This window comes from Phyllostomus discolor, chromosome X, assembly GCF_004126475.2.
Source record: "Phyllostomus discolor isolate MPI-MPIP mPhyDis1 chromosome X, mPhyDis1.pri.v3, whole genome shotgun sequence".
Lineage (NCBI taxonomy): Eukaryota > Metazoa > Chordata > Mammalia > Chiroptera > Phyllostomidae > Phyllostomus > Phyllostomus discolor.
The window spans coordinates 69,843,778-69,871,496 of NC_050198.1; the positions used below are offsets into that span (position 1 = coordinate 69,843,778).

The window sequence follows — 27,719 nt, forward strand, 5'->3', positions numbered from 1 at the left end:
TCCTGTTCCATTTTTCCCTTTTTTTCCACCTGACTAGGAAATCAATTTGAATTTTCCTTATAAGCCATACAAAATTTAAAAATCTAGATGTTTTCAGCAATTATCTTAAAAATTTTTGTAATGTATTTATATACGACTAATCTCTAAAACATGAAAGAATATTTATTAACTGTAGTTCTATTTAAATCTTTAGAAGCTGGTGTTCATTTTCTTCAAATTATAGGTTCTTTCCCTTCAACCTGGCTTATTTTACTGGTTTACTACTTTTCTGTTGGGGATTTTTGCTTTTTAATTTTTTTTTATTGATGAGAGAGAGAGGGAGGGAGGGAAGGAGAGAGATTTGTTGGTCTGCTTACTGATGCATTCATTGGTTGGTTCTTATATATATCCTTACTGGGAATTGAACCCACAACCTTGGTATATGGAGATTATGCTCTGAGTTACCTGGCCAAAGCCAGGGCATTTTTTATTTTTTACTGGCCATCATCTGAACTTCATGGCTTATGGAGAGCTATATATGCATTTGACCAATGAGTTTTGTGACAGAGTTGATCCCATAGAGCGTGAACATCTGGGGCTGTGGTATATACCAGAAGGAACTAGAAAGCAAGTTAGTTCAAGAATGAGCTAAGGAGAGAAAGGCATGCTAAGCTATGGAAGAGAGCTGCCAAGCTGAAGGAAAAGATAGATACTTTCCTTAGTTCATGCTCAAATCCCAAGGGAAATGCTTTTAGAACTGTTGCTTGAATTGAAAAGAAACAACCTATTTCCACTGATTTCTTTTTAATGGATTAAATCCATTTAGGGCAAGGTTGCAGAGGGGGTTGGGGAAGGGAAAGCAAGACTTAATCTGAGGAAACAAATGGATAAAAGCAAAGTTAAGAGGGCCCTGGCTGGGTGGTTCAGTTGGTTGGAGTGTCATTTTGTACACTAATAAGGTTGTGGCTTCAATCCCTGGCATGTATGGGAGGCAACTGCCAGGCAACCGACTGATGTTTCTCTCTCATATGGATACATTTCTCTCCCTTTCCCCTCTCTTTAAAATCGATAAACATATCTTCAGGTGAGGATTTAAAAACAAGTTTATAAAAAAAAGTTAAGGCAGAAGGAAGGCTGTTTTGTGTTTCATTGTAATAGATCAAGAGACCAGAGATTAAAATATTAGCAATATTTAATGAGAGTAGCAGTGCATTTTTAGTTTCAGACAAGAAGAAATCAAACCCTTTAGAAATTGTACTAGGTAAATGGAACTGTTGGATAGGACAATGGTCTCAAGGTCTGGGCAGTTCTAAATGTTATTTCTTGCTAAATGTTAGAATGAAGTGTAGTATTTTGTAGATGCAGCTGGAAACAGGATGAGATGACAGAACTCAAAGGAATGAAAGCAGCCAAATGTGAACAGAAATCAACATCGAATCAACCAAATAGTGTATATAAACAATGGCTACACCTCCCTTTAGGGAGGCAGAACTTTTAGGTACGAACCTGGGCTTCTTGCTGCACCAAGCAGCACAGCCCTTGAACTCAGTAACAGAACAGTTTGGTTTGGGACCAAAAGGGTGACTACACACTTACTCGTGGGAAGGAGGCAGGGCCCACTGTCAACTTGCACAATTTAAGACTCCAAATCAATGAGTTAAGGAGCCTAGAGAGTACTTGTATGCAGTTTCCCACTGTATATGATAGTTGGAACCCAATTCTGCAATTTAGATGGAGGCCAGAGACTTGTGAGCACCAGAAACCAACGAAAGTCAGATTTCTTTTGAAGAGTCTAGGTAGAGGGACTCATGTGCCAGGTTGACCTACCCTCACTTCCTCTACCCTCAGATAGAAGCGGGCAACAGCTCGCACCTATTTCAGATCCTTATTTCTCAACGTAGCAAACCCTGCTGGATAGGAATGGGAACAAGGGAGGCTGCCCCTCTGAGCCCTTGAGACTTCCTCTGAGAGTGGCTCCCATTGGTCCTGGTTTCCTCTTACTATGTCCTCTCCCTACCAAGTTGCTTTCTTCCCTTTCTACTTTCTACTATCCCCTACAGCTATCCTGTCATTCTGATTTCCCTCAACTGTTGCTCCTGGTGTTTACTTCTCTACACTGTCTTCTTCCAGGATAATCTGTATAACTGGCTCTTGGTCCAACCCCACAGCCACAGTGCTCCCATAGCCAGCACGTTTGCTGTCCCTTCCACCATACTCATTCCACTGTGGGCACGTTCCCACTCTCCCCTTTTTCTCACCTTTTCCTTTCCTCTCTCCTCAGTGTTTGCTCAGAAAGTGTTTCTCCATGGGACAGGGCTATTACTGTGTTTATTTCTTTTAACCTTTTCTTTAGCCAAGGATGGAAAATTCCAAAGGCCTGAGCTAGTGATGGCTGGGTGCCTTTTCTGGAAATCCAATGGCCTGGATGCTAACGGAATGTCATGGAGCTACACATCTGGCAAGGTTGTTCCCTCAAATGTCCTGGCTTTGGATTTAGTTCCAACTAAAAGAAGTGGAGGTTCTGTTCTGTGGAACTGTGGCATAGGAATGAAGAGTTTGAGAAATGATATAATTACAACTACAAAGCCCAGTTTATGTCACTTTGTTCTCTTCTGCTTGGTTTAATTGGGAAAGAGTGGCTTTTGGCTTAGTAGACCTTTCAAAAGTAAAATCTTATGCATGAGAGACAAATGAAGTTCCCATGGCCCAATCGAATGTAGAATTTTGCTTTGTTGTAATTATTTGTCAGAGCAACCAGGATATTTCAAAGTTGGTCTTCTGGGCTGGGACAGGAGCATCCTTCCAGCTGACACCAGGTGGAATTGAGCAGGTGTATTCCAGTACCATATTTCTTGCCCCTTCCCTGGAGAAATAATTTAGGAAGGATTTTAAAAAAAGATTTTATTTACTTATTTTTAGAGAGAGGAGGATGGAGGGAGAGAAGCATTGATGTGAGAAACAGCCATCAGTTGCCTTTTGTATATGCCCTGACTGGGGACAGAACCTACACATCCCAGGCATGTGTCCTGACCAGGAATCAAACTGGTGACCTTTGGCCCTGCCGGGATGACTCCCAACCAACTGAGTCACACAACTCAGGGCTAGACAGGGTTTTGTTCACATATATCTGGGCTTTTGTGTTTGCTTTTTTTTTTTTTTTTTTTAAAGAAATCAGAGTGGACCATTTTGGCCATTTTTTTTTTTTTGGTCAAAATTTTGACCAATTCAGCAAAAATTTGATTGTCATTATAGCTAGAAGCTGACCATCATTCTGTTGTCTCTCAGGAAAGGATAAGAGAAAATGTCCAAACCCCCAAACCCATAAAGATACCAATTTATCAGCATTGGTTCTACATTACCTTGAATGAGCACCCAGATTTTATAGTAGCCCTTCCTGTCCACCAGGAAGGCCCATCCCACCTTTGAATGTTCTTCGAAGCCTGCCACATTCCTTCCTGTGGCCTGTACTCTACTCATGCCAACCCATTGATGCCTCCAAACACTGTACACTTTCTCACCTTCATGCTTTTGCACATGCTGACCCTTCTTCCGGAATGCCCTTCCAAACCCTTCCCTGCTAAAGGTAACTGGTCTGTCCCACGGGGTTTAGGTCATACCTCCATGCCCACCCCCTACCAATTTAGAGCACATTGCTTCTTCTACAGTACTACAGCTTTCTTCCATGGTCAGATTGGTTTTCTGTGGCTCCTGTAACAAATGACCACAAATTGGGTGGCTTAAAACAACAAATTTATTCTCTCGAGTTCTGGAGGCCGGAAATCTGAAATTGGTACCACTGGGTCACACTTCTCTTGAGAATTTAGGGAAGGATCCCTTCCTTGCCTCTCGCAGCTCCTCTAGCTGCCAGCATCCCTTGGCTGTGGCTGTATCACTCCAGCCTGCCTGTGTGTGCTCACGTTGTCTTCTCCTCAGTTGTGTGAAATCTCTCTGTGCCTCTTTCTTACAGAGACATGTGTGATTGCATTTAGGATTCACCCTGATCCTCTAGGATGTTCTTATCTGAAGACCCAGACACCTGTGTAAAAACTCTTTTGCCATAAGGGAGCAAGTTTGCAGGTTTCAGGGATTAGAATGGGGTGTGTCTTTGGTGGGGTGAGGACATTTTGCAGCCTGCATGTCTTTTGTGTGGACACTTTCCAGCCTAAAATGCTAGTTCTTCAAGTTTTAGATAGGATTGATTTAATTCTGCCTCATAACTATAGTTGTTGACAACTTCTCTAAGCCATTAGCTTGTGAATGCCTTAAGGAGCTGGCAGGAGAGTGGAAGTTGCTAATGCTTAGTCACAGTGCCAGAGGGGTCCAGCAGTTCTGACAATCTTTGTTACCTTGGGCAGGCTATTTAACTTAGTGGAACCTCCTTGTGCTCCTTTGTGAAATGGAAATATCGATAGTATCTACCTCAATGAGCCTTGCAGAGTTGTTTATAATAGTAAAACAAACACCATGCAATCATTTATTATTGAAATGGAAAAAAGTTTAGGTTATGAAACAGCATGCAAAGTATGATTGTATTTTGTTAAAATAATGCGTATGTGATATGTGAATTTTGTTACTTAATCACTGTGACTCACTTTCCTCTTCTGTAAAATGGAGATAATGATATGACCTCACAGGGTTGTTGTAAGGATTGAGTAAAATAGTAAAATAAGGCACATAGAATAATGCCTGGAACATAAGAAGCACTGAATAAATATTAGTTATTTTTACTGTCACAGTCAAAGAACACTCAAAAAGTGTGTGCATATGTGTCTACATTGTATATGTATGCATATAATATTAACTGTGTATCTCTGGATGGTGGGATTATGAGTACATTTTATTCTTTACATTTTTTGTTTTTAAAACGTTCATTTGTTTTACATCGAGCTTGCATTTTTATAATCAGAAAAGGTAGCAATTGAGTTTCATGCTTTTTAAGTTTGCTATGTTTGTGACATGTGACATATAGTATCTATGGGGTAAGCTATTATTATTAAGATAATTTTTCTATAGTCCTACAGCTCATTGCCCATTGCTTTGCACACCTCACATTATCTGTCTGCTGAACCAGTAAAATTAGAATTGTTTAGAAATTAGAGAGTTCAGTTTCCATTTGCTTTTCATTCCTATCTGGTTAAGTATTCCCCAAATTTTCATCAGGTGTGTTCTTTATAAACTGAAGTTTCAGAGATGTCAACATAAGAAATGTCCAAACCTGTAAGAATTTTTATGAATTCATTTGAGCCAAACTGATGACAATTGCTGGGAAGCCAGATCTCAGTGGATTGAGAAAATGCTCCAGGGAATGACAGTTATGCACCTGATAATAAGAACGATGGCAGGATTTGTGGTCTCTGTTCTGGTGGGTGGTTGTGCTTTGGGGGAGAGAAGATTACTTTGATATTCCAAAGGTATGTTATTGTAGATGGAAAAAAAAAAAGACAACAGGCTCAATTAAGGTAGATTGACCTTTGTTAGGGAAAAATACTGCCCTAGGATGTGAATTGACCTTTGTTAGGGAAAAATACGGCCCTAGGATGTGACTACCTGCCATGAACTGCTTTTAGTTAGGAAGATTTGATTTCAGACCATTCTGTGTGGTTACTTTAGGTCTCTTGACTTTATAAAGCTGTATGCCTCCCCTGATTTTCAGGTTTAGTATGGGACCACTTTTTTGGTCCACAGAGAGTGCATGTGTGTATATATATATTCACACTGTATTTGCCTGTATGTGTTTTGAGAAGCAGAAATGCCTACCCTGAATTTTCTGAAATGTACATTAAAATTGCTCTGGTCTTTCTTGTATGTGAAATGTGTCTCACTTTGTTGTTACTATAGTCATGCTCTGCTGCTGTTAATAATATTAATCACTAGAGGACCTTAAATTTCAAGTATAAAGCTAATAGATGCTATGCATTGATCTTGTAAGGTTTTCTGGTGTCAATTTTCCTAATTTTGAACATGCACTATCTTTCTTTCATTTAAAAATCATCTTAACACTTTTTGTGGATTCACCGTATCTTGCTGTGTATAACGTGCACTTTTTTACTCAAATTTTTGAGGGAAGAAGAAGATGCACATGGGCAGAACTAATTTCCATGGATAATTTGCATTATCCATGGGTGAGCATTATACACGGCAAAATATGGTAAAAACAAATGCGTGGGAGAATTAATAATGAATTAGGAGTTTTGAAATGGAAAGTCTTGCCTCTGATATTTAAGATAACTAGATTCTGGTGCACTTCTTGGTAAGCTGGTCTCTTCCCCTATCTACCATTTGCCTCCTCCCACCCCCATCAGCATTTCAAATCCCTGAGTTTGTGTTTTTATTGTTTCTAGTCTTCTGTATGTCTTCTCTCCAGCACATTTCTCACTCTTTTTCTATCCAACCCCACTCTGATCATAAAACTGATATATAAAGATGAATTTGTTGTATTTAAGGTTTGAGTTTTTCCTTTTGATCACTTAAAAAGTAGGGGAGGGAGGCATGAATAGGCAGAGCACAAGGGGATTTTTAAGGCAGTGAAACTACTCTGTATGACACTCTAATGGTAGATACAGGTTCTTATACATATTTCCAAATCCATTGAATGTATAACACCAAGAATGAACCCTAATTTGAAATACGGACTTAGGCGATTATGATGTGTCAATATAGGTTCATCGATTGTTACAAATGGACCGGTCTGATAATGTGACTGGCAGTGCTTCTGTGTGGGCTGGGGGTACATGGGAACTGAACTCTGTATTTTCTGCTCAGTTTTGCTGTGAACTGCTCGACAAAAATAAAGCCTATTTTTTAAAAAGTAAGATGCATGAAATCTTTTGTTTTCCTTTTTGTAAAAAAAAAAAGCTTAAATGTAGTTCTTTTGTACTTACGAGGACCTGTAATTTTTTTGCCTGTCCACGGTCCTAATTTTCCCGTCCATTCTGGATAGTTTGGAAGGTCGTATTCCCAGTTCTCTTGCCAACTTGTTTGGCATAGTTATGAAGACTAGCAAATGTGTATTGAATACTTGGAAGGCTTTAATGAAAAGTACTCGGTAAAAGCAAAGCAGTTTTATTGTTAGACTGGGGGAGTGAGTCAGAAATTTTCAGATGGGTTCCTCACTGATAAAATGGGTGAGAACCATTGAAAGCACAGTGAAGAGGTACCTGCTAATCAAATTCAGGCTTTGGTACAGCTGTGCTTGCTCAATGACACTCATGTGCAAATTTACCATACAATAAAAGAGTCTGGTTTTTGAATACACTTGATTGGGACCTTTAGCAAAGCAAAGAATCCTCTGTAATGCAAATGACCATCCTTTAATTGGTATCTTTTGTAAGGTAGATTTAATGCTTTAGGTTTTTCAACTCCTGTGTCATTTAAAATACATTTGGGATGGGGAGAGAAGAATCTCTGGGGAAGTGGCATTAAGTCTTTTAACCCTCAGGAAGCCATTTAGTCAATTATTGTTTCTGAGAACTAAACAATACCCTTTTCACCTGAAAGATTTAAAATAGCCTTTGCATTGATATGTGGCTCCTCAGTCTCTGAAAGAACATGACTTCATTCCTTCTTTGTAATCAGAAAGAAATACATGTGTCAGAAGACACTGGAAAATGGCCTTTAGTTATACATCTAAACACAAATACTATAGGTTTGAAGTATTAGGAAACCAGTATGATTTGGGCTGAAGTTGATGGGTGGAGTCTCACTATGTTAGTATGTGGCTGAAAGGGCAACGGGGGATCGATTGGCAATCCTTTCTAAAGTATTCCTTGGAGAAATTCTTGCTGGAAGATTTAAGGGTCTTGAACTCTGGCTGTAGTCTATTCCCCAGGTTGTCTTATTCTTTTGTTCAAGAGTCCTCCCCGTGCATGTATTTCTTTTCCACCCTGCACTTCTTACTGCCCCATGTTTACACATGGCCCCATAGTGTTTCTTCTGTCAGCTCTACTTAGGGTTGCTGACCCCCTCAAGCAGCTTTTAGATCCATCTTTTCTGCTCCTGACTAGTGAAAGGAAGTTAAGTGTATTAGAACATCTTGCATTAGTGCTGGGAGATAGACTACACTCCTGCACCTCTCAAAACTCATGTTCTTGACTATACAAAATGGGACTGGAGGGTGAAGTTGTCCAAGTCTGGGGCAGCTTTTGCCTTTCACTGACCTCAGTGGATGCCACTTAATGGAAAAATATGATCAGGGTTCACCCTATGGAATCATTGCTTAATATTGTAGATGACTCATTGGAGCCAGTGTGTTAGAAAATCACTTCCAGATGTGTAGCAGTAACTTTTCCAAAAGGAAGAAATAAACTCTGGAAAACTGGGTTAGTTTTTTGTTTCTGTGATCTTAGATCCAGGATCAAGTCTTCCTATATATTGTTAACTCAACATATATTTGGAGTTCTCAGTGTTGTGATCCCCCTTGTTCACTTCTGGACTGGTACCCACATAAGTTTGGGAGCTGCCTTCAGCCTGCCTCCTCCTTATCTCATACAAACTTTTTCCTTCTCTATGCTTCCAGTCTTCTCACAGTGATGTATGGTCTGGAAACTTGACCTACTATGCTTGGGCCCAGGTCTCATTCTTTATCATTATCAGCCAACATTTCTTGAGCATGCCTATGTAAAGGCACATTGCTAGGTACTGTGGAGGATGGCAGAGCTACCTCGTTGGAGAGCAGCAGAAGTAGGGTAATACAGCAAAGAGAGTGAGAATGGCAGCATCTGAGTTGAATGCCAACTTCTGGATGTGGAATACTGGGAAAGTTACTTAACCTTTTTAAGTCCCAGTGTCTTTGCCTATAAAATGGGTGTGATGGTGATAGTAATACCTAGGTAATAATAAGTAACAATAAGTAATTATTATTTAATAATAAGTAAGTGTGAGGCGTCGGTGAGATAATCTGTAGTAAACACATGGCATCAGCTCAGTCAACATTAGCTGTTATTATTCATCAAATTTGCTACCATGTGTAGTTTGTGTGTGTGATTGTGTTTGTGTGTGAAAGAAGACCATGAAACAGGAGTTTGTTGACAGATGCCCTCCAAGAAGCAACTGTGGGGTTTGATTTTGTGTGTGTGGGGGTTCTCTTTAAATTGATTTCACTCCAGCTGAGAATTCACTGGCTTCTCCCATTCACTGAATTGGGCCCTGTTAAAGAGGTAATGTGTTGTCATCTCCTTGGAGGCATCAGATGACAGATCTTGCAGATGACGCAATAGTCAAATATTGGAAACTAGCACAGCTTGAGCCCAGAGCCCTTATCAAAGCCACACCTTCTTTAACAAGGTGTTTTTGGTAAATAAAATCTTATGTTTTCCACTATACTGATTTTTTCTCCCAACTTCTTATCACATTGTAATGTGAAGTTGCAGTTTCTATCGACTCAATAAATGTTTCTGTACTAGATGTGATGAACACATTTCTAAAACTTAAAACTATGTCAGAAAGGGAAAAGATCAGAACCACTACTGTTCAATAGAAAATTTATGTCTTGTTCTTTTTGAATAGTTAAAAATGGTTAGGAATTTGTGAAACTGATACAGAAACTACTGAAGTGGTTGAGACCATGCACACCAGAGTTAAACAGGCCTAGTCTGAATCCTGACAGTATTAGTTTCCTGTTGCTGTGTAGCAAATTACCACAAACTTGGCAGCTTAAAATAACTTCTCATTTGACAGTTTCTCTGGGTCAAAAGTACAGGCAGGGCTCAGCTGTAGTCTACTCAGGGTTTCTTAGGTGTTGGCAGTACAGTGTTCACATGTGGAAGCTCACGGGCCTTTCCAAGGTCCTTCAGGTTGGCACAATTCAGATCCTTGTGGTTGTACGACTGAATGGTTTGTTTTCCTGCTGCCTCTCAACTGGGGATGGTTGTCAACTCCTAGAGGACACCCTTAGGTACTAGCCATGTAGGCCTCATAAAATGCCAGTCTGCTTCTTCAAAGCCAGCAGGAGAATCTCTCCAAGAAGCGCCCAGTTCCCCTTCTTAGGCATACCTGATGAGTCTAGGTCCATTTAGGATAATCTCTGTTTTGATGATCTCAGAGGCAGTTTGTTCACAGGTTCAAACTTACACTGAAGGGGAAGGGATTTTACAGGGCTAGTAGAGGTGGGGAGGGGCAGCCATCTTACAATACTGCATACCACACTGAGTATATCTCTTACTTGGGCAAGCTGTCAACCTCTTTGATAAAATCTGAGTAGTGATAGTATTTTCTACCATGTAAGATTATTGTGAGAATTAAATGAGATAACGTACTGCATTTAATGCTGCACCTGGTGCTTAGCAATAAATGTTTTCAATAAATGTTAGCTTTCAGTTAATGTTCTACTCATGGTAGAGAATAGCTACTTTCTCTTTTTTTCTTCCTCTCCTCTTACCTTTTCTTTTACCGGCCCCCATCCTGAAAATGAAATGGCTTTGAAAGTGGAGCATGTGAGTGTATGGTAAAGGACTTGAGGTCTTCCCCCAATTCAAGTGCAAAAAAAGTTTTCCTAAGAATAAAGCTTATTTAACATTGACATTTTTAAGCCAGTTGCTTTGTAATGTCTAGGTGAAGGCCTTCCTACAGATAACCTTCTAATTTGATTCTTTGCTAAATGTATACCTGTGCGGGAGTCAGTTCATGCTCCCCCCAAACCCGGGGTTTGAGGTATGCTTCCTAGGTAAGGGAAAAGTTTCAGGTATTAGTATACTTACAGAAAAACAGTTTGGTAGATCAGTGATACATAATTGAGAGTATCTCTGATAACAAATGCTTACTGTGTAAGCAGGAAATATCAATTTACAGAACCTGCATTGGGTTTCTTATCTTTAGTCTAAGGGCATTCAACAGTTCAGCCTCACAGTAGTCCTGAAATTTAGACTTATTTTATTCACATAAGCTCCTGGGACAGTCATTTCAGGGGATTTGACTATACCATGATAGTTCCAGGGACATACCTAGAATAAAATGAGTATGTATTTTCTTCCCGTTGCCTGTAGAAGTTGATTATACTTCAAAAGTACTTGGAAAGTAAATTCCCACATGACAAATAGTTGTTTAGAAGGCCCCATCTTGGTGGTGAGAGTAGGAGGGGAGGGGGGAAGGAGAGCAAAGTAACAAAGGGCAGAGAAACAAAAAAGGCAATGCCTCCAATTTACAAACGCAGGGAATCACTTTTGGAGAGTTTGATTCTTCAGCATGGAACTGAACTTGGGTGTCACCTTCTCACAATAATGACATAAATGTTCCATTCAGTGAAAACAAGTCTGCGTGTTTATCTTCCTTGTTAGTAGTTTGGAAGTTTGAATGTGTGTACTCAAGAAGCCAGAGAAAGGGTAGTTTATGAAACCTCTGCCTGGCCTCTCTCGCTCCCTGGCCATCTCGGAGACTGCTCCTGGTTGGGGGCCATCCCACATATAAAGCAGGAAGATGATGGCCGCAAAGAAGACAAAAAAGTCACTGGACTCGAACAACTCCAGGCTGGTTATAAAAAGTGGAAGGTGCATGCTGGGTACAAGCAGACTGTGAAGGTAATGAGACAAGGCAAAGCGAAACTACTCACCCTAACTAACAACTGTACAGTCTTTTTTTTTAAAAGATTTTATTTATTTTTAGAGAAGGGGAAGGAAGGGGGAAGTAGAGAGGAGAGAAACATTGATGTGTGAGAAAAACATTGATCCGTATAGATTGCCTCTTGCATACACCCCAATTGGGATGTGCGCCACAACCCAGGCACCTGCCCTGACCAGGATCGAACAGGCCACCCTTTGCTTTGTTGGATGACGCTCAACCATCTGAGCCATGCCGGGCGGGGTATCAACTGCCAGTCTTGTGAAAATAGATTACTACACTATATTGGCCAAGACCGGTGTCCATCACTACAGTGGCAATGATACTGAAGTGGCACAGAGTGCGGAAGGTACTACAGAGTGTGCACTCTGGCAGTCATTGATCCAGGTGATTTCTGATATCATTAGAAGCCTGCCAGAACAGACTGGAGAAAAATAAATCATACAAAACCTTTCTTTAGTAAAACTGGCCAATGCTTGTTTGAGGAAAAAAAAAAGAAACATTTGCTGGTGGAAGTGAGGAACCTTAAAATTGTCTGCAGGATCCCTGCCCCCACTGGGCTCACCTACCACACCCAACATGAGTTCCCTTTCTGTGATTCTCTGTAGCACATGAGTGTCTTACAGCATTGGATGCCTAGGGAGAAACCAAGTTGGGGGAGGAGTTATGAATTATTACCTCATTGAGAAGACCTCAGTTCTTCTTTCTTTTTTTTTTTTTAGATTTTATTTACTTATTTTTAGAGAGAGGGTAAGAGAGGGAGAGAAACATCAATGTGTGGTTGCTTCTCATGTGGCCCCCACTGGGGACCTGGCCGGCAACCTAGGCACCTGCCCTGACTGGGAATCAAACCGGCAACCCTTTGCTTCGCAGCCTGCTCTCAATCCACTGAGCTACACCAGCCAGTGCTCAGTTCTTCTTTCTTTACTCATCGAAGGGAAGTCTAAAAAGAGGTATCCTTATACCTCTTTTTCCCTTCCTCATCTATACTTTGGGCTGTCTGCCTGGTCCCTAAACATTTTACCTGTATCTTCTTTTAAAAAAAAGAATTGATTAAAACTTTTGTGTGTCAGAAGTCTCTATCAAGCCCTGGTTGGTATGTCTCAGTTGGTTGGGTGTTTTCCCACCTAGTGAAAGTTCACGGGTTGGATTCCCAGTCAGGATACATGCCTGAGTTGTGGATTCAGTCCTCGGTTGGGGCATGTGCAAGAGGCAACCAATCGATGTTTCTTGATTGATGTTTCTCTCTCTCTTCTTCCCTCCCTCCCCCCTCTCTGAAAATAAATGAATAAAATGTTTTTTAAAAAGTAGTCACTATCAAGAGAAAGAAAAGGCAAAATGGGAGAAAATATTTGCAAAATACCTGTTACAGGATTAATAATTCAGAATATATGAACTACAACTCAATTAAACAACTTCACTGAAAAATGGGCAAAGAACTTGAAGAGCTATTTCTCCAAAGAGGATATGCAAATGACCAATAAAACACTCAAAATTGCTAATCATTAGGTAAATGCAAATCAAAACCACAGTGAGATGCATCTTCACACCAGTTAGATTGCCTTTATTTTAAAAAATGGGAAAAATAGCCCTGGCTGGTGTAGCTCAGTGGATTGAGTGCTAGCCTGTGAACCAGAGGGTTACCAGTTTGATTCCTAGTCAAGGCACATGTCTGGATTGCTGGCCAGATCTCTAGTAGGAGGTGCTTGAGAGGCAACTACACATTGATGTTTCCCTCTCTTCCTCCCTTCCCCTTTCTCTAAAAACAAATAAATACAATTAAAAAAAAAAAAACAAAGCCGATCATGGTTTTTTGGATTATAACAGCAGTACTTCTGCTAGAAAAACTTAGGGAAAAACAGAAAAGAAAAAATCACCCATAATTGTATCACTTCAGATACATGTTTTAATTTGACCACATTTATTTTCAATTACTGTCACCTTGTCGGTAAAAATGATGGTCATTTTCTACTACTTCCTGAATAGCTGGTACAATAGCACCTACTCATTTCTCATTGAAATGTTGGTGCTCACAAACAAATGAAATAAAATTCACCAAGTAGTGAAAACTATTCCTACCTGGTAGGCCTCCTGTTGCAAAGCTTTTCCTCAGCAGCACAATACTTCTCAGGCGATGACCACATTGTGGGAGCAGCTGCTGGCAAGAGCACATGGAACCAGGTCAGCAGGCCTGGCTTTTAGCTAGAGTTTGATGGAAAGTATATAAAAAGGCTTTCAGGTCTGGTCATTCTCATGCTACACGCTGAGCCCTGGAGTACCCTCCCATTTAGCCACTGTTTAATCCCTCTTTATACTTGGTATAACTCATCTCTTGCCCCCACTTTCAGTCAATTCGGTCCACTGACTACCTCAGGGCCTTGCAAAAGGAGCTTTGGCCACAGGTCCTTGAGGGAGACAAAGATGCCCCCACAGCATCACTAGGAGTTGCCTCTGCATGTTTGCCTGAAGACCCACCTTGCTTACAGCCTGAAGGCAGCTGCCCTAAGTTTGTGGTGTTTACAAGAAAGTAGGGCAAGCCTTTGAAGTGGCCACAGGCTGCAGCTTCTAGAGAAGATGCTAGTACATTCCTGAATTCCAGGAAACTTGCTGGGCTAGGCCTGGATTGCCCCCTCAGAGAAACCTTCAATGATCATAGGGAAAGAAGAAAAGTCTCAATGGTTTGGCAAGGAATGGGGCAACCTGATAGAGAAAGCTCATAAGCATTTCATTGTGCTCTGCCGTGAATTCTGGAAAGAGATTTATTTGCTTTCCTGCTTGAAAATGGGATGTTATTTAAATGTGGCATGAAAATTGCATTGCAGAGAGTGGCTTTAGATGGCATGAGATCCTTCAGTTGACCCATCTTTTGCCTATATATATTTAAAGCTCAGAACCAGTAATCCTGTTTTGCCAGAATTATCTTGATTGTGAAATATGTAAGTGGTGAAGTAATTACACTGATCTTTCTCCTTAAACACAGTGGAATTTCACATGCAAACAAGTGCTGTCCTTTGAATGGTTACCACTATAGGAGGCCACAGTTCCTCCCTAATGTCATTGATCAAAACACAGGGAATTTCCCACAGAATGTGGTAATGGGTTGTGTAGATTACCACAGCCTTTACTATACAGTCCTGTCTCGTATGTGTGTATGTATGTACGTATGTATTTGTTTTCAATTTTATTTATTTGTAGAGAGGGGAAGGGAGGAAGAAAAAGAGGGAGAGAAACATCAATGTGTGGTTGCCTCTCGTGCGCCCCCAACTGGGGACCTGGCCAGCAACCCAAGCATGTGCCCTGAGTAGGAATCGAACCAGCAACCCTTTGGTTTACAGGCCAGCCCTCAATCTGCTCAGCCAAACCAGCCAGGGCTATGTTTATTTTTGTCATTAGATGAGTATCTGCATTCTGATAGTAAAGGAAAACTATCATTGTTTTTAAAATCCTGACTTCTAATGGTTTAACTGCATTTCTCTTTGGTCTACAATGACATCTTTGTTGCTATCTGCCTTTCCCCCAGTTCACTTGATAGAAAGGTCCAGTCATTTTAAGTTAAAAGCCTGTCTTTCTTAGGCTGGGGCTTCACATAGTCTATTGAAATCCTTGGAATTTTTAAACATCTTATGTAAAAACTTGGGAAAGGATTTCTCTTTTATTTTGGAGTAGTATGTCATGAACACAGGAGGTGCTCCATAAATATTTCTTGGTGAATGTGTCTTGGATTTTTGAACAGTAGTCCCAAGTTCTTTGTACTGTGAAGTTTATCTTATATTACTTGGAACACTGTTACTATCAGAAATCTACAGTATGAATCCCATGTGGAAGGAGAAAAAAATAGAAAAGAGATGGAGGAACATTAAAATCATAACAGTAGTCATCTTTGGATGATGGGATTCGAAGTGACTTTTATTTTCCTTTCTAAATTTCTAGATTAAAAGTCCTTTTTTTCCACATCTGAGTAGAAGTTTCAGTTTTCCAGTTCTTCCAGTTTTTTTTAATTTAGTAAGTTTGACCTGTAACATTTTGTATGTTTAAGGTGTATAAGGAGCTACTTTGATGCAATTACATATTGTAATATGATAGCCAATGTAGTAATATTTATCACATTACATAAGTATAGTACAGTGTTATTTTCTGTATTCATCATAGCGTGCATTAGATCTCTAAAGCTTATTTACTACTCATTACAAATTTGTACCCTTAAACACCATGACTGTTATCCCCATTCCCAGCCCTGAATTAAAATTTTTTCAGCGAACATGTGATGCTTTTATAATAACACAAAAACCATTATATCTTACATAAAAATAACGGAACTTGTTTATATGAAGTAAATAAGGCAGTAGGTCTTAAACTTTCTTGGGTCACACACTCCTTTGAAATTTTGGAATGCTCTGGCACCTTTTCCTACAAAGGCAAAATAATTAAATTTACATATAATTTCAGAATTTCACATGCCAGATACCTCATCCAAGGATCAGCTAAGACCCCAGATTAGGAGTCATTTTAAGAATGTAGAGAGTGGCACCCAAAAAGGGGTTGGCTGCCAAATGCAGACGGAAGTAGAGTTATGTGTGTGCTGTTAACATCAGTGTGGGGCATCTGTTTCCGTAGCACAGGCCTCATATCAGTCTATGCCAATCAATCAGGGCGCCTTTGTAAGAGACTGGATTTTCCATTTGTAAAAGCACTAGCTAGTGTCCCTTTCTTCTGCAGGTCACAGGGAGCTAACCAGGTACAAGTAACAGCCTTGGGGGTGGGTCTGAGAGCCCAGCTCAGCCTAGGATTAGTGTCTGTGTAAATGAAGGCCCTGACAGGATTTTCTCCAGCAGCTGCAAAGAAAAACAAGTGGAGTTGGGGTGGGATTTGATTCAGGGCTAGGGGGTGGCTGTAGATGTGGTTCAGAATGATAAGGGGTTAGAAAGAGAGGGCTAGTGGCCATGGTGTCCAGGTTGATTGAGAATGAAAGCATGACAGAAATGCACTGTCACACTGAAGGAATGGATTTATTTTAGTCTAGCTGGAGAATGTACCAGGGAAAAGGTGTAGAGATTGTTTTCTAGGAAAAGAATAGTTTTGTTCAGCCACATGTTCTAGGTAGAGGCCTGTGGAGGCTGGGTTCTAAGTATGTCTCACGGGGGCATTTGCAGTGGATAAGAGTTTGTTACCATTGCAAAATGCTTAGATCAGGGTTTGAGAGAGTACTTCTTGCTAGAGTATTTGCAAGGGATTAGGATCAGCATTGCAAAATACTTAGACACCGGTTGGGGGAGTGCTTCATGCTAGTGTTTTTAGGTGTATGTAACGGGAATACATTTTGGATTACTTTTAGGGGAAGAAGCAAGGAAATGTACTTTTGGGTATATTCAGTGCACAGAGTAAGTGTGAGCTGGAGGGAGGGAAGGATGGGGAGAGAGGGTGTTTAGGAGAAAGTTTAGCAATTGGGAGGGAAATGGTTACCAGCACAGACAGAGTTTTGCTTGAGTTACCGACTTTCTTCGTTGTTTAATTTCAGTGCCCAACGAACATGATTTTCTACTTACAGACACTTTACATTTTTTTCTTGTAGGTGTGCCTGGTTCTATGAAAGTTTCATATATGACATTGTAAATTTACCAAAAGAGAAACTAATGGGTGATGATATGTGTTTTGAGAGTGTTTAATAGCAGGGCTCCTTTGGACTGCTACCCAGATGTTTATATTTTAGTGAGTATTTTGTCGATTGTGGTCATGTTGAACAATTGGGAGAGGCAGAAAATCTTAATGCTGAAGGTTAGAAAGATACTGAGAGTGGACTTGTAGTTTGCTCATTCAGTCATTCAAAATAGAGTTTGGGAGAGGTGGAGACAGAGCAGTGAATAAGATAAAGGCTGCAATTATCGAACTTTCATTCTAGCTGTAGGGGTGGGGAGAGGTAGAAAAGGAAATGGACAGGTAGTACACCTCAGCATTTTGTGGTAGAGCTGGGTGTGGGGAAGGAAGTACAGGTACTAGCTCTGGGTTTGAGGATGCAAGTAGCAATGGGTAGGCAGGAGTGGCCATTTATACCTAGATAGATTAGCAGCTTATGGAGTCTTATAGTGGGGGTGGGGGGAGAACTAGGCAGAAGTGTCAAGATCAGCAAAGATGACATAACAGGGCCCATCAGGAGATCTCTCCACTGTGGTTGGGCTGGAGATGGAGGCCAGATCTTAGAAGCCTTGAACAGTGAGCTTTTTTTCTGCAGGCAATGGGAGCCATTAAAGGGGTTTAAAACAAAGGAATACTGTGGTCCAACTTATGTTTCATCAAAAATGTAACCGTGTTACAATGGAATACTATACAGCAGAAAGAAAGAAGGAACTTCCTATCCTTCATGACAGCATGGATGGAACTAGAGAGCATTATGCTAAGTGAAATAAGTAAGTCAGGTGGTGAAAGACAAATACCATATGATCTCACCTATAAGTGGAAACTAATAAACAAAACAAACAAGCAAGCAAAATAGAACCAGAGACATGGAAATTAGGAACTAACTGACAGTAACCAGAGGGGAGGGGGGAGGGGGAAGAGGATAACAGGAAAGAAGGGGAAGAGTGAAGTCAAGGAACATGTGTAAAGGACCCATGGGCAAAGGCAACAGGATGGGGGGGTGAGGATTGGATGTGGGAGGTAAGGGCCTGTAGGGCAGGGAGAGTAAGGGGGGGGGGAATGGGGACAACTAATTGAACAATAAAAATTTTTTTAAAAAAGTTTAACAGTGTTGGATCAAATTAACTATTGAAAAGGTGTTGGGAATAAATTTAGTGCAGAATGGGCAGCTAATCTTTTCACAATGAAATGTTCAAGCTAATTTAATCTCTGTCACACAAGGAAAATGCAAGTATTTCTTTCAAAGAAAGGCTCTTCATACACACATCTCTCACTTTATTTTCCTCAATAGTTTTGTATGCAGCTCTAATGTGTAGTTTTCCACAATTCAGAGTATTGCTCCTGGAAAATGTAGACAATGGGGCAAATTTTCAGCCTGTGCTGTCATTTTATGGAGCAATTTCCATTAGTGCTGACCTTTCTGGCTTTCTGTGCATAATAGATATGAATAAAACATCTGCTCATGTCAGTCCCATGCTTAAAAACCTCTGCCGGCCCCCCATTGCTTACACTAGGAAACAGTCCAAACTCATGGCCTCGGCATACTGGGGTCCTCCATAAACGTGCCTTTTCAGCATCTTGGTCATTTCTCCTTATTCTGTTCATCTTCAGAGTCCCTGAGCACATGCTGTTACTCTTCCATGCTGTTATGCTCTCCTCTTTGCCTGGAATGCCTTTATTCACTTTGCCTGCCATGAGCAATTTTTATTCAGTTCTTCAAGGCTCAGTGCACCTGCTGCTTACTCTTTGAGCCTCCTTCACCAGTGGGATTAATCTCTCCCTTACCTGCATCCCCACAGCACTCTCTGTCTTCTGTGCTAACCCTTATACCATCATATTTTTTAAAGATTTTATTTATTTGTTTTTAGAGAGAGGGGAAATCGAACCACCGACCTTTTGATTCTCAATCCACTGAGCCACACCAGCCCAGGCCACAGATTATTCTTTTAAATGGTAGCTCTGGTGATAGGACATTCGTCAATCAGGAGTGAATTGGCTTTGAAAAGGAAACAAAGGTTATAGACAGGACAGCCATTTTTGTTAAAGGGAGAAGACGTATAAAAAAGTTGAATAGCCAAGGGATGGTTACTCAAGAGATGTTAGTCTGATTTAATGCCCTTTCCTCTGAGGTGGAAGAGGCCAAGCTACATGAGCTATAATGCAGTGTGATCCTATAAAGCTGGATAATGTGGATAGGAAAGTGAGAGATGATTTCTGGATAAACAAGAGCTGGGGAAATAATTGAAATTTATTAAATAGGAGAGTAGATCTGAACTTGATTACATATGGCTAAAACATTTTCGTTTTTTTGCTGAAACATCTTGAGAGTGATTGTAGATCTGACACTGAGAGCAGGGGGCCGAGGGTACTTTAGGGCCAATAGGACAGTAAATATGTGCAGCATGGTCAGAACAGACTTTGACAGCCACCTGCTGTCTCACCTCACCAAAAGACAGCCTAGGAGAAGAAGGTGTGCCTGCTTAATCGTGAGTGGGTAGATAGGATAAACATGGATCAGGTCACCATATACGATACCAAGAACTGGGGCATCTCCTGTCGTTTTAAAGAGGTTTTTCAGAAAATCAAAGGAGCTATCCCTTGATTTTACTTTCAATAGCTTTTAGAATATATTATCTCATGAAGTAGTATAGGCTGAAAGTACTACCAGTTCAAAAAAGGCACAGAGAATTTCAATTAATGGCTAGATCCAATATGTCCAATCATGGAAAATGAGAATATTTATAGAAAGATACATTTTTGATCCTTTCAAGGTTGATTTCAAAACAGGGCCAATTAGTTTTCTTCACTCTATTATCAACAGCAAATTAAAGGGATGGGTAGACCAGTGGTTGGATCCAATGTAGAAAATGATATGTGGCTGCTTTATAGATTACTGAGATTTTGTAGCTGAGGAGGTGTGTATTGTTGTGTGTCTTCAAATGGACACAAATAGGACTTTCAGTTTTTATGTTTTCATTGGGTGCAAGGAATCTAGCTAGCTAAATCCACATACCTGTAGGGCGTCAGTGCACTTTACATTTTGTTTTGCTTAAGAATGCAAAGTATGTTATGGTTCTGTTTATAATATTCAGGAAAATGTCAATGAGATTTTTTTTTGTTGTTGTTTGTTTATAGTGGGCACCAAGATCTAAGGCAGTTATAAATTTGTTGACACGCATACAACAAGTACATTCTAATTTCTACTTGCATGAATGAATTATCTGCAGTAATTTTGTATGTCTCTGCGAACTTCTGAAATTCTTCGATTTGCTACAAAGAAAGTCATTATGTATAGCCAAGGCGCATTTTTTTCTATTTGCCAATAATGGTTTGCACGAGAATAGAAGCAGTGTGCTTTTGTTTCCCCTGTTGGCTTTTTAAAAATATTTTGTTTATTTATTTTTAGAGAGAGGGGAAGGATGGGAGAAAGAGAGGGAGGGAAACATCAGTGTGTGTTGCCTCTCACACACCCCCAACTGGGGACCTGGCCTGCAACCCAGGCATGTGCCCTGACTGGGAATCGAACTGGCAACCTCTCAGTTCACAGGCTGACATTCAATCCACTGAGCCACACCACCCAGGGCAGTGTTCTTCTATTCTTAAAAAGGTGCTTTGTCATTTTCTGAATATGTTCAAGACTTTCTTTTCCTTTTTGTGTTATCTTTGAGTCATTTAAATGCTTATTAGCCCAGAGTGAACACAAAAGGTATGGAAAGATTGAATTCAAATCAATTTTCCTACCTGTCAGCCAGCATTTGAGTAAAGTTACAAGTATTGCTTAAAATGAAGTTTTGGGGTATAGAGTTCATCACAATTTTATATTGTTTAGTAGATAATCTAGGTTATTTGCATAATATTTGAGTTCTCTGTGAAAAGTACTTGTTAACTGAGTTGGAACTAATATAGTATGTATCACAGACTTGTTTATTTCATAGCTTTTAAAAATTGAGTCCGTTGTAGGTTTTGAAAAATATTCTTTCAGTTTATAAAAATAGCTAAGTAGACTAGGAAAAGGTAAGTAATTTGGCATTTAAAAAGATTTGCTCCCTATGCAAAAACTCTGAAGAGGAAAAAAAAGGTTTCATTTTTTTCTCAGTGTTTCCATGTTAGATTTAAATCTCATTTTGGTGATTCTTACAACAGTAAGTTGTTCCTAAATTAAACCTGGGATCTGAAAATTAATTATGAAAGCCTTAACAATGACTTTTCCTTCTCCTTATGTGTTGCCATTGTTTGTATTACCCGACTGCTTATCCTCATGAGCCACAAAAACTTCTGGTTTTGTAGTTCTCACATCTCCCCTTCCAGGTTCTGTGGAGAGTACCGAGATGGATTAGACATAGTCGGCTGACAATATTTTACTGTTTTTTTTTTGTAATTAGATTCTTACCCACTAGAAGTTGAATCTGCCAGCTCCTTCCCCCCAAAGTAAAAGACCTAAAGTGCTAATCCCTAGTCATTGATAGCAAATGCTAAACTCTAAGTAACAGCTTAGAAATGCAAAACTCCTTATCCAGTGACATTAGAAGCTCTGTAAGCCAGCTTCACATCTTCCAGGCGATGAGAAAGCAAGATCTCAGTTAGGTTAAAATGATAGGCTAGTTTGAGGAAGCTTTAGCAGATCCTAAAATGCAAAGTCCATTCAAAGAAATGAAACACAGTAGGAGCAAAGGTGGGGAAATGTTTTATTTTTAAGTTCAGTGTACACAGGTTTATGTGTATCATGGTTAAGGGCACTGACTCTGGAGTCCATCAGATGGAGGTTTGAATCCCACCTCCACTAATGTGTAACATTAGATCTGCCTGAGCCTCAATTTCCTCATCTGCAAAATGGGCATAATAATCTCCCTTGCAGGGTTTTTGAAAGAATTAAGCGAGATAGTAAATAAGATAATAAATACAAAATGCTTAACTTGGTATAATGTAAAGGGCAGAGAAAGCACAAGGCACACTATTTCTCCCTCCACATGATGACAGTGCCCCTAAGGAGACTAATGAGCAAACTACCCACAAAGCAGTTCTGTGCTATATATGAGTAAGTGCCACAATAGTCAGTAAAGAAAATAAAGACTGTATGGGAGAGAGATTGGTGGTAGCTGGGCTGCCAGAGGAAGAATATAAACCAGAGTGTGCATTAGGAATAAGCATAACCCAATGGTCTTAAGAAGTATGAGTTTTCTCCTTAGTTAACTTTAAGAAAGGTCATCATCTTGAATGAAATTTTTATGTGGGTTTTCGTGCCAAGATTTGCCCTGATAAACAATCTTCATTAAAACCGATTCATGTTATTTTTGCTAAGTTGTGTTGTTCTAATTAAAAAGATGGCTTTTCCTCCACTAGCAGCATCATCAGGTTATATTAATTCAAGGCTTCTTCGGTACTTGGGGTTCCTACTGGGAAAGGGGAAAGAAACGAGCTGGTGAAGGTAATCGTATAATTTAGAAAAGAAAGGGTCATAACAAAGTCAAATACTGTTTGTTTGAACATTATGAAAAAAGTTCCATATAGTTACGGTTTATTGCCAAGCTGTGTGGGGTCCTTCTCAAGAAATGTCTAGTCTGCAGTTGTGACATTTCTCATTTATCTTAGAGCACAACTTCTGCTGCGCCTCACCCTCCTGCACCACTCTCCACAGCTATCTAGTCTCTGATCTCATGGAGTTTTTCAATAAAGGTAGAAGACAAAATGAAATGATCAGGGACCACATATACTCATACTGGGAAGTTCTTCTGATTGATATGGATGTGCATAGATGGGCCCGCACACTTTGGCATGCTAAAGCACTTGTGCATTCACTTTGTTGGAACAAGATGTCGCTGTGAGAGAGTATGACAGATCACGGAAGCAAAGTGAGGCTTTAAGTTATCATACCTTCAGTGAGCAACTTGACTGTCTTGAGTTTATTTTCCTCTTCACTAGACTGTGAACTTTTCAAGGATAGAGTCTGATTCTTTTTCATCTCTGCATTAACAGGCACCAACACAGGGCTTGGAGCTTAGTAGGAACTTGATAAATTTGCCTTACACCAAAGTTACTTTCTTTTGTGCTTTGCCGGAAATTACATGCCTCCGGTGGCCATTTTGAGTGTGAAGTGTTATTTTAAGATAACTCTGGTGGAGGAAGTGCTCCAAATTGTGCTACGCATGTCTGAAACAAAACAGGAGCTGAATCCCCAGAGGGTCTGGGGAAATCCCCAAGGAAGGGAGGTGGAAGAGTGATGGGAAGAAGAGACTCCCTGAGTAACCCCCTCTTTTTGAGCGTGTTACTTCTCTCCTAAGATTGTTATTTTCAGCAATGATAGGTTCAGGTGCCACTGAAACTGTAGTCTGACAGCAATACTGTGAAAATGAGCCCCTAACTTTTGGGCTAAATAATTCTCTTTCTTAAACCAGCTGTTGCTGTCCTCCTTCTTGCACTAGAATTTAATTTGGTAAATTGGGCAGTGATGGCGGTGGTCATGCAGAGAGATTTTTGAGTTGGCTTCTGCACCACCGCTAAATGTTCTGTGTGCTTGGTCTCCCTCCCAGTGTGCTACAGGAGGGGTTCTGTGAAGCCAGTGTTCACTTTAGACTTGCAGAAGATACATTGTAAGAATTCTTAACGAGAACTTGTTCCTAAAATAAAAGATCTACCAATAAACTAATGACCTTTGGTGAAATATCTAAGCAAAAGTAACCCAGACTTATTTTGCATTCTTGATAGAGAAATATCACACAATTATTGCTTTTTAAACGAAATTAAAAATATATGGCTAATTTTTTGATGATCCCATAAATAGGCTTGCTAGTCATGTGTATTTTTAAATAGATGGGTGGATAGCTACTTGGCACATACATACTTACCTATTTATTTTAAGACTACCGACTTGGTTTCATAGTTGTTCAGGATGCACAAGAACCACCACAAAATCATTAAATCTAAGTACTTGATGCTGCTAGTAACTCCTAGTTTTTAGATCCTTGTTTCCTCTCCTGGGGACCAAGGAACAGACTATAACGGAATCTGGACTGATAAGTTTCCTTTTTCAGTGTCTGCCCTTTCACTCTATGTTAGAAATCAGAAAGTTACTTCAATTTGTGGAATCGTGTTTTAGGGTTTACACATGGAGGAAGTCCACTGAGATTTGGCCTGAGCAAGCCTGGAAGAGTGCAGAGTGCACTATATTCCAAACTGTAGTACAGAGATGACGTTTTAAATTTCATTTTATTAGAGATTAGGAAAACTGAAGTATTTTCTTTTATGGGAATGATATAAGCTTACTGTTTTGATAAATGTATTTCAATGAGGAAGAGAGTTGCTTTGAAGAAAATATGAAATAGCATGACACTGCAGAAGATGTGCCAACACTTTTGAAGATTGTACATGAATAAGTTGGGTTTGGGAAATACTGCTAAGAAAAGAAAGAAAATCAGAAGTCGGAAGACCTGAATTTGAATCCTGGTTCTGCTACTAAATGTAGACATAGCTGATCTTAAACCTCTCAGCTAGTTTGTTCATGGATAGGTTGAAATGATAGTATTTTCCTTGTCTACTGGAATGTTTTTTTGTGTGAACAAGAAAGAAGAGCGTATATTGAAAGTTTTTTTGGTGATTCACTTTTTAAATTTCATTTTTCAATTACAGTTGACCTTTAGTATTATTTTATATTAGTTTCAGGTATACAGCATAGTGGTTAGACAGTTACATGAAAGTGTTTTAAACAATATTTTATTTATTTATTTTTAGAGAGAGGGGAAGGGAAGGAGAGAGGGAGAGAAACATCAATGTGTGGTGCCTCTTGCGTGCCCCCAACTGGGGACCTGGCCCTCAACCCAAGCAAGTGCCCTGACTGGGAATTGAACCAGTGACCTTTTGGTTCACAGGCCAGCACTGAGTCCACTGAGCTACATCAGTCATGGCCAAAAGGATTTTTTTAAGACTTGAAAGTGATCTTCTAGTTAACAACAACAATAAACCTGAATTTTAGAGATTAGGATATCAGTGAATGCAAACTTTCAAAGGCAAATTGTTCCCCCCACCCATGGTGCAAACTGAGTAGGTTCCAAATTTTGGTTGATGGCTTTCTTGTCACTATATAGGAAGAGAGAATTCTGAAATATGTACTTGCTTCTGCCCAGATTGCATAAATGCTTTTGCATTTTACTTAATGTTGCTACAGAACTGTATAGCAGTGCACACACAGGATGGACTTGCTATTATTTGAGGGTTTATAAAGTACCATTTATTACAAGATCATTTTCTTGAGTTGTGAAAAAGCACCTTTTAGGCTAGTCTGTGCACAGAGTGGCAGGAAGGGAAAACCTGAGAGAATGACCCTTTTTGTGTGTGGTAGAAGTTTTATTTACAGTAACCCTAATAATAAGTCTAACAATAAAATGATAAATAAGAAAGTGAGATAAGGGATATGTTCTAGACCGAAGGGCAGGTTCACCATTAAATCGTAATTCGAAAAGTCAGAGATTTTCCTTGCTTGGATACCAATAGAGTTATAAGAATCCTACTGCAAGGAAAATGTAGGGTTCAGTTCTTTGAGACTGACTCTTACTGTAGCCTCTCCCAATGCTAGTTTGAATTCTGCTTTTAATGCCTAGGAAAGGGGTGGAGTTAAAAATGGGGATTGGATGCAGGGGTAGGGTGAGGATGTTGGTGGCTCAGCCCCTCCTGTTTTTCATCTTTAAAGATGAAGTCGGATTCATAGGCCTACATCTTCTATTAGGGAAGTTTTGTTGGACCCAGAATAGCCACCTCAACCTTTTCGGCAGTTGAGCCCTGACAAAGGAAGTACAGATGAAGACCCAGAATGCTCAGTTTAATCAGTTTTAAATGAAACATGAAACCTTGTATTCTATAACATGAATATGTGGCTTTCAAAACATGGGGGAACTGTGAGTTTCATTTTTAGAAGGCATGTACTGTGCATTTAAAGAAGTGATTTCATTTTGACATAATGCTTTTCCATGTTGTTAGCTACATTACAAGTGGAAGGACTATTTTTTTTTTCTTTTTCAAAATTTCTTGGAGAAGGTACCTGTGAAATTATTGTATGGAGAGATTAACAGATGATGATTCAACAGATTAAACATTGAAATTTGAGGACTGTTTTTGCAATAGGTATTAGGAGGATGGTTGGCACCAAAGGCAAGACTTTGAAATTATTTCCAGTGCCTAAGGCTTGCTTTCTTAGATGGGGCTTTATTCATTTCACTTCTCTGAGAAATTGATCACAGACTTTGAGTGTTAGAGCTGGAAGCTGTAGTCGCAGTTTACTTTCACTTGGGTCCATGAAAATATGGTACATGTAGGACAATGTGGTCTAATTTTTCTATTAGAAAATCTCTGAGGTCCCCAAACAGGATTTTTTTTTCTATTTTGACTAATTTTTCATGAGTACTCACAAATATGATAGGGGTGATGTGCTTGATTTGACTCATGGTTCTACAAATCCAAATTTAGGACATGAAATAAAGTATATATTTGTTAGGATATTTTCCCCAGCTTTTTCAAGTATAACTGAAAAATAAAAAGTGTACATATTTAAAGTATACAGTGTGATTCAATATACATACACATTGTAAAATGATTACCACAATCAACACATACATCACGGCACATAGTTACCTTTGTTATGTGTATGGTGAAAACTTTTAAGATGTACTCTCTTGGCAACGTAAAAGTATACTGTTAGTCACTGTGCTGTACATTCGATCCTCAGAACTTATTCATCTTATAAGTGAAAGTATTTGACGAGCATCTCTTCATTTTCCATCGCTCTGCCCCTGTCAACTGCCATTCTACTTTTTTTAGATTCCATATATAAGTGATGTTACTAGACAGGGATCTGGCCCTGAGTGGGTCTGTCCATGGCCAGCAGGTGTAGTGTGTGGGTTCTTGACTTTGTGCAGGAAAGATTGCAAAACACCAGGCCAGGTGACTATAAGGGTATGTTTATTAGAGCTGGAGACAGTGAAACAAGGAAGGGCTCAGCATAGAAGCAACAGGAGAGCCCAGGTGTGGCTGGCTGCCTTAGCTCACTGGGAAGTCAGAGAAAAGGGGCCTTGGGGAGAGGTTCAGGGGATCAGCCTGGGATGAGCTTGTGCGGGGTTCCTTATAGTTAAGGAGATGCATGCTTGTTGGGGAAGAAGAAGGGGAAGGGAATGGTACTGGCTGCTCCCCAGAAGGAGAGCACTGGATCCTGTGTTTTGAACTTTTCTCTCTCTCTTGCAGGCAGGAACCTTAGGGGAGCTCTCAGGAGGGTCTCAGAAGAATATCCAGTAGCTCTACAGGTGTGCCCTTTCAGGGTCATGGTCTCCACTGATTGGTCAGTGCCAGGGCATGGGGTTATTAGTCAGTGCAGCTGGTTCTGGCATCACCCATCTGGTTTTGATGCTTTTCTGGGCCTGGAGCTGAAATACAACTGAGGCCTAGATGTTATCTCTAGGAGGTGACCTTCTGTATCTGCCTGTATATTGCTCTGTCAGTTTGTTCAGCCATCTGACTCAGTTTCCCTATTCCACTTGTTCTGGCTTACTGGCCTGTCTCAGTGGTAGCATATAGCATTT

The 27,719-nt window shown here is 40.0% G+C and overlaps 1 protein-coding gene and 1 pseudogene across 3 annotated transcripts in view; both read left to right on the forward strand.

Annotated features, from left to right (window-relative positions):
- The window catches only part of DOCK11 (dedicator of cytokinesis 11), a 189,816-nt gene that overhangs the window by 13,923 nt on the left and 148,174 nt on the right, over positions 1-27,719 (forward strand). The gene's annotated exons all lie outside the window — the stretch shown is intronic.
- On the forward strand, positions 10,339-12,216 carry LOC118498520 (annotated as a pseudogene).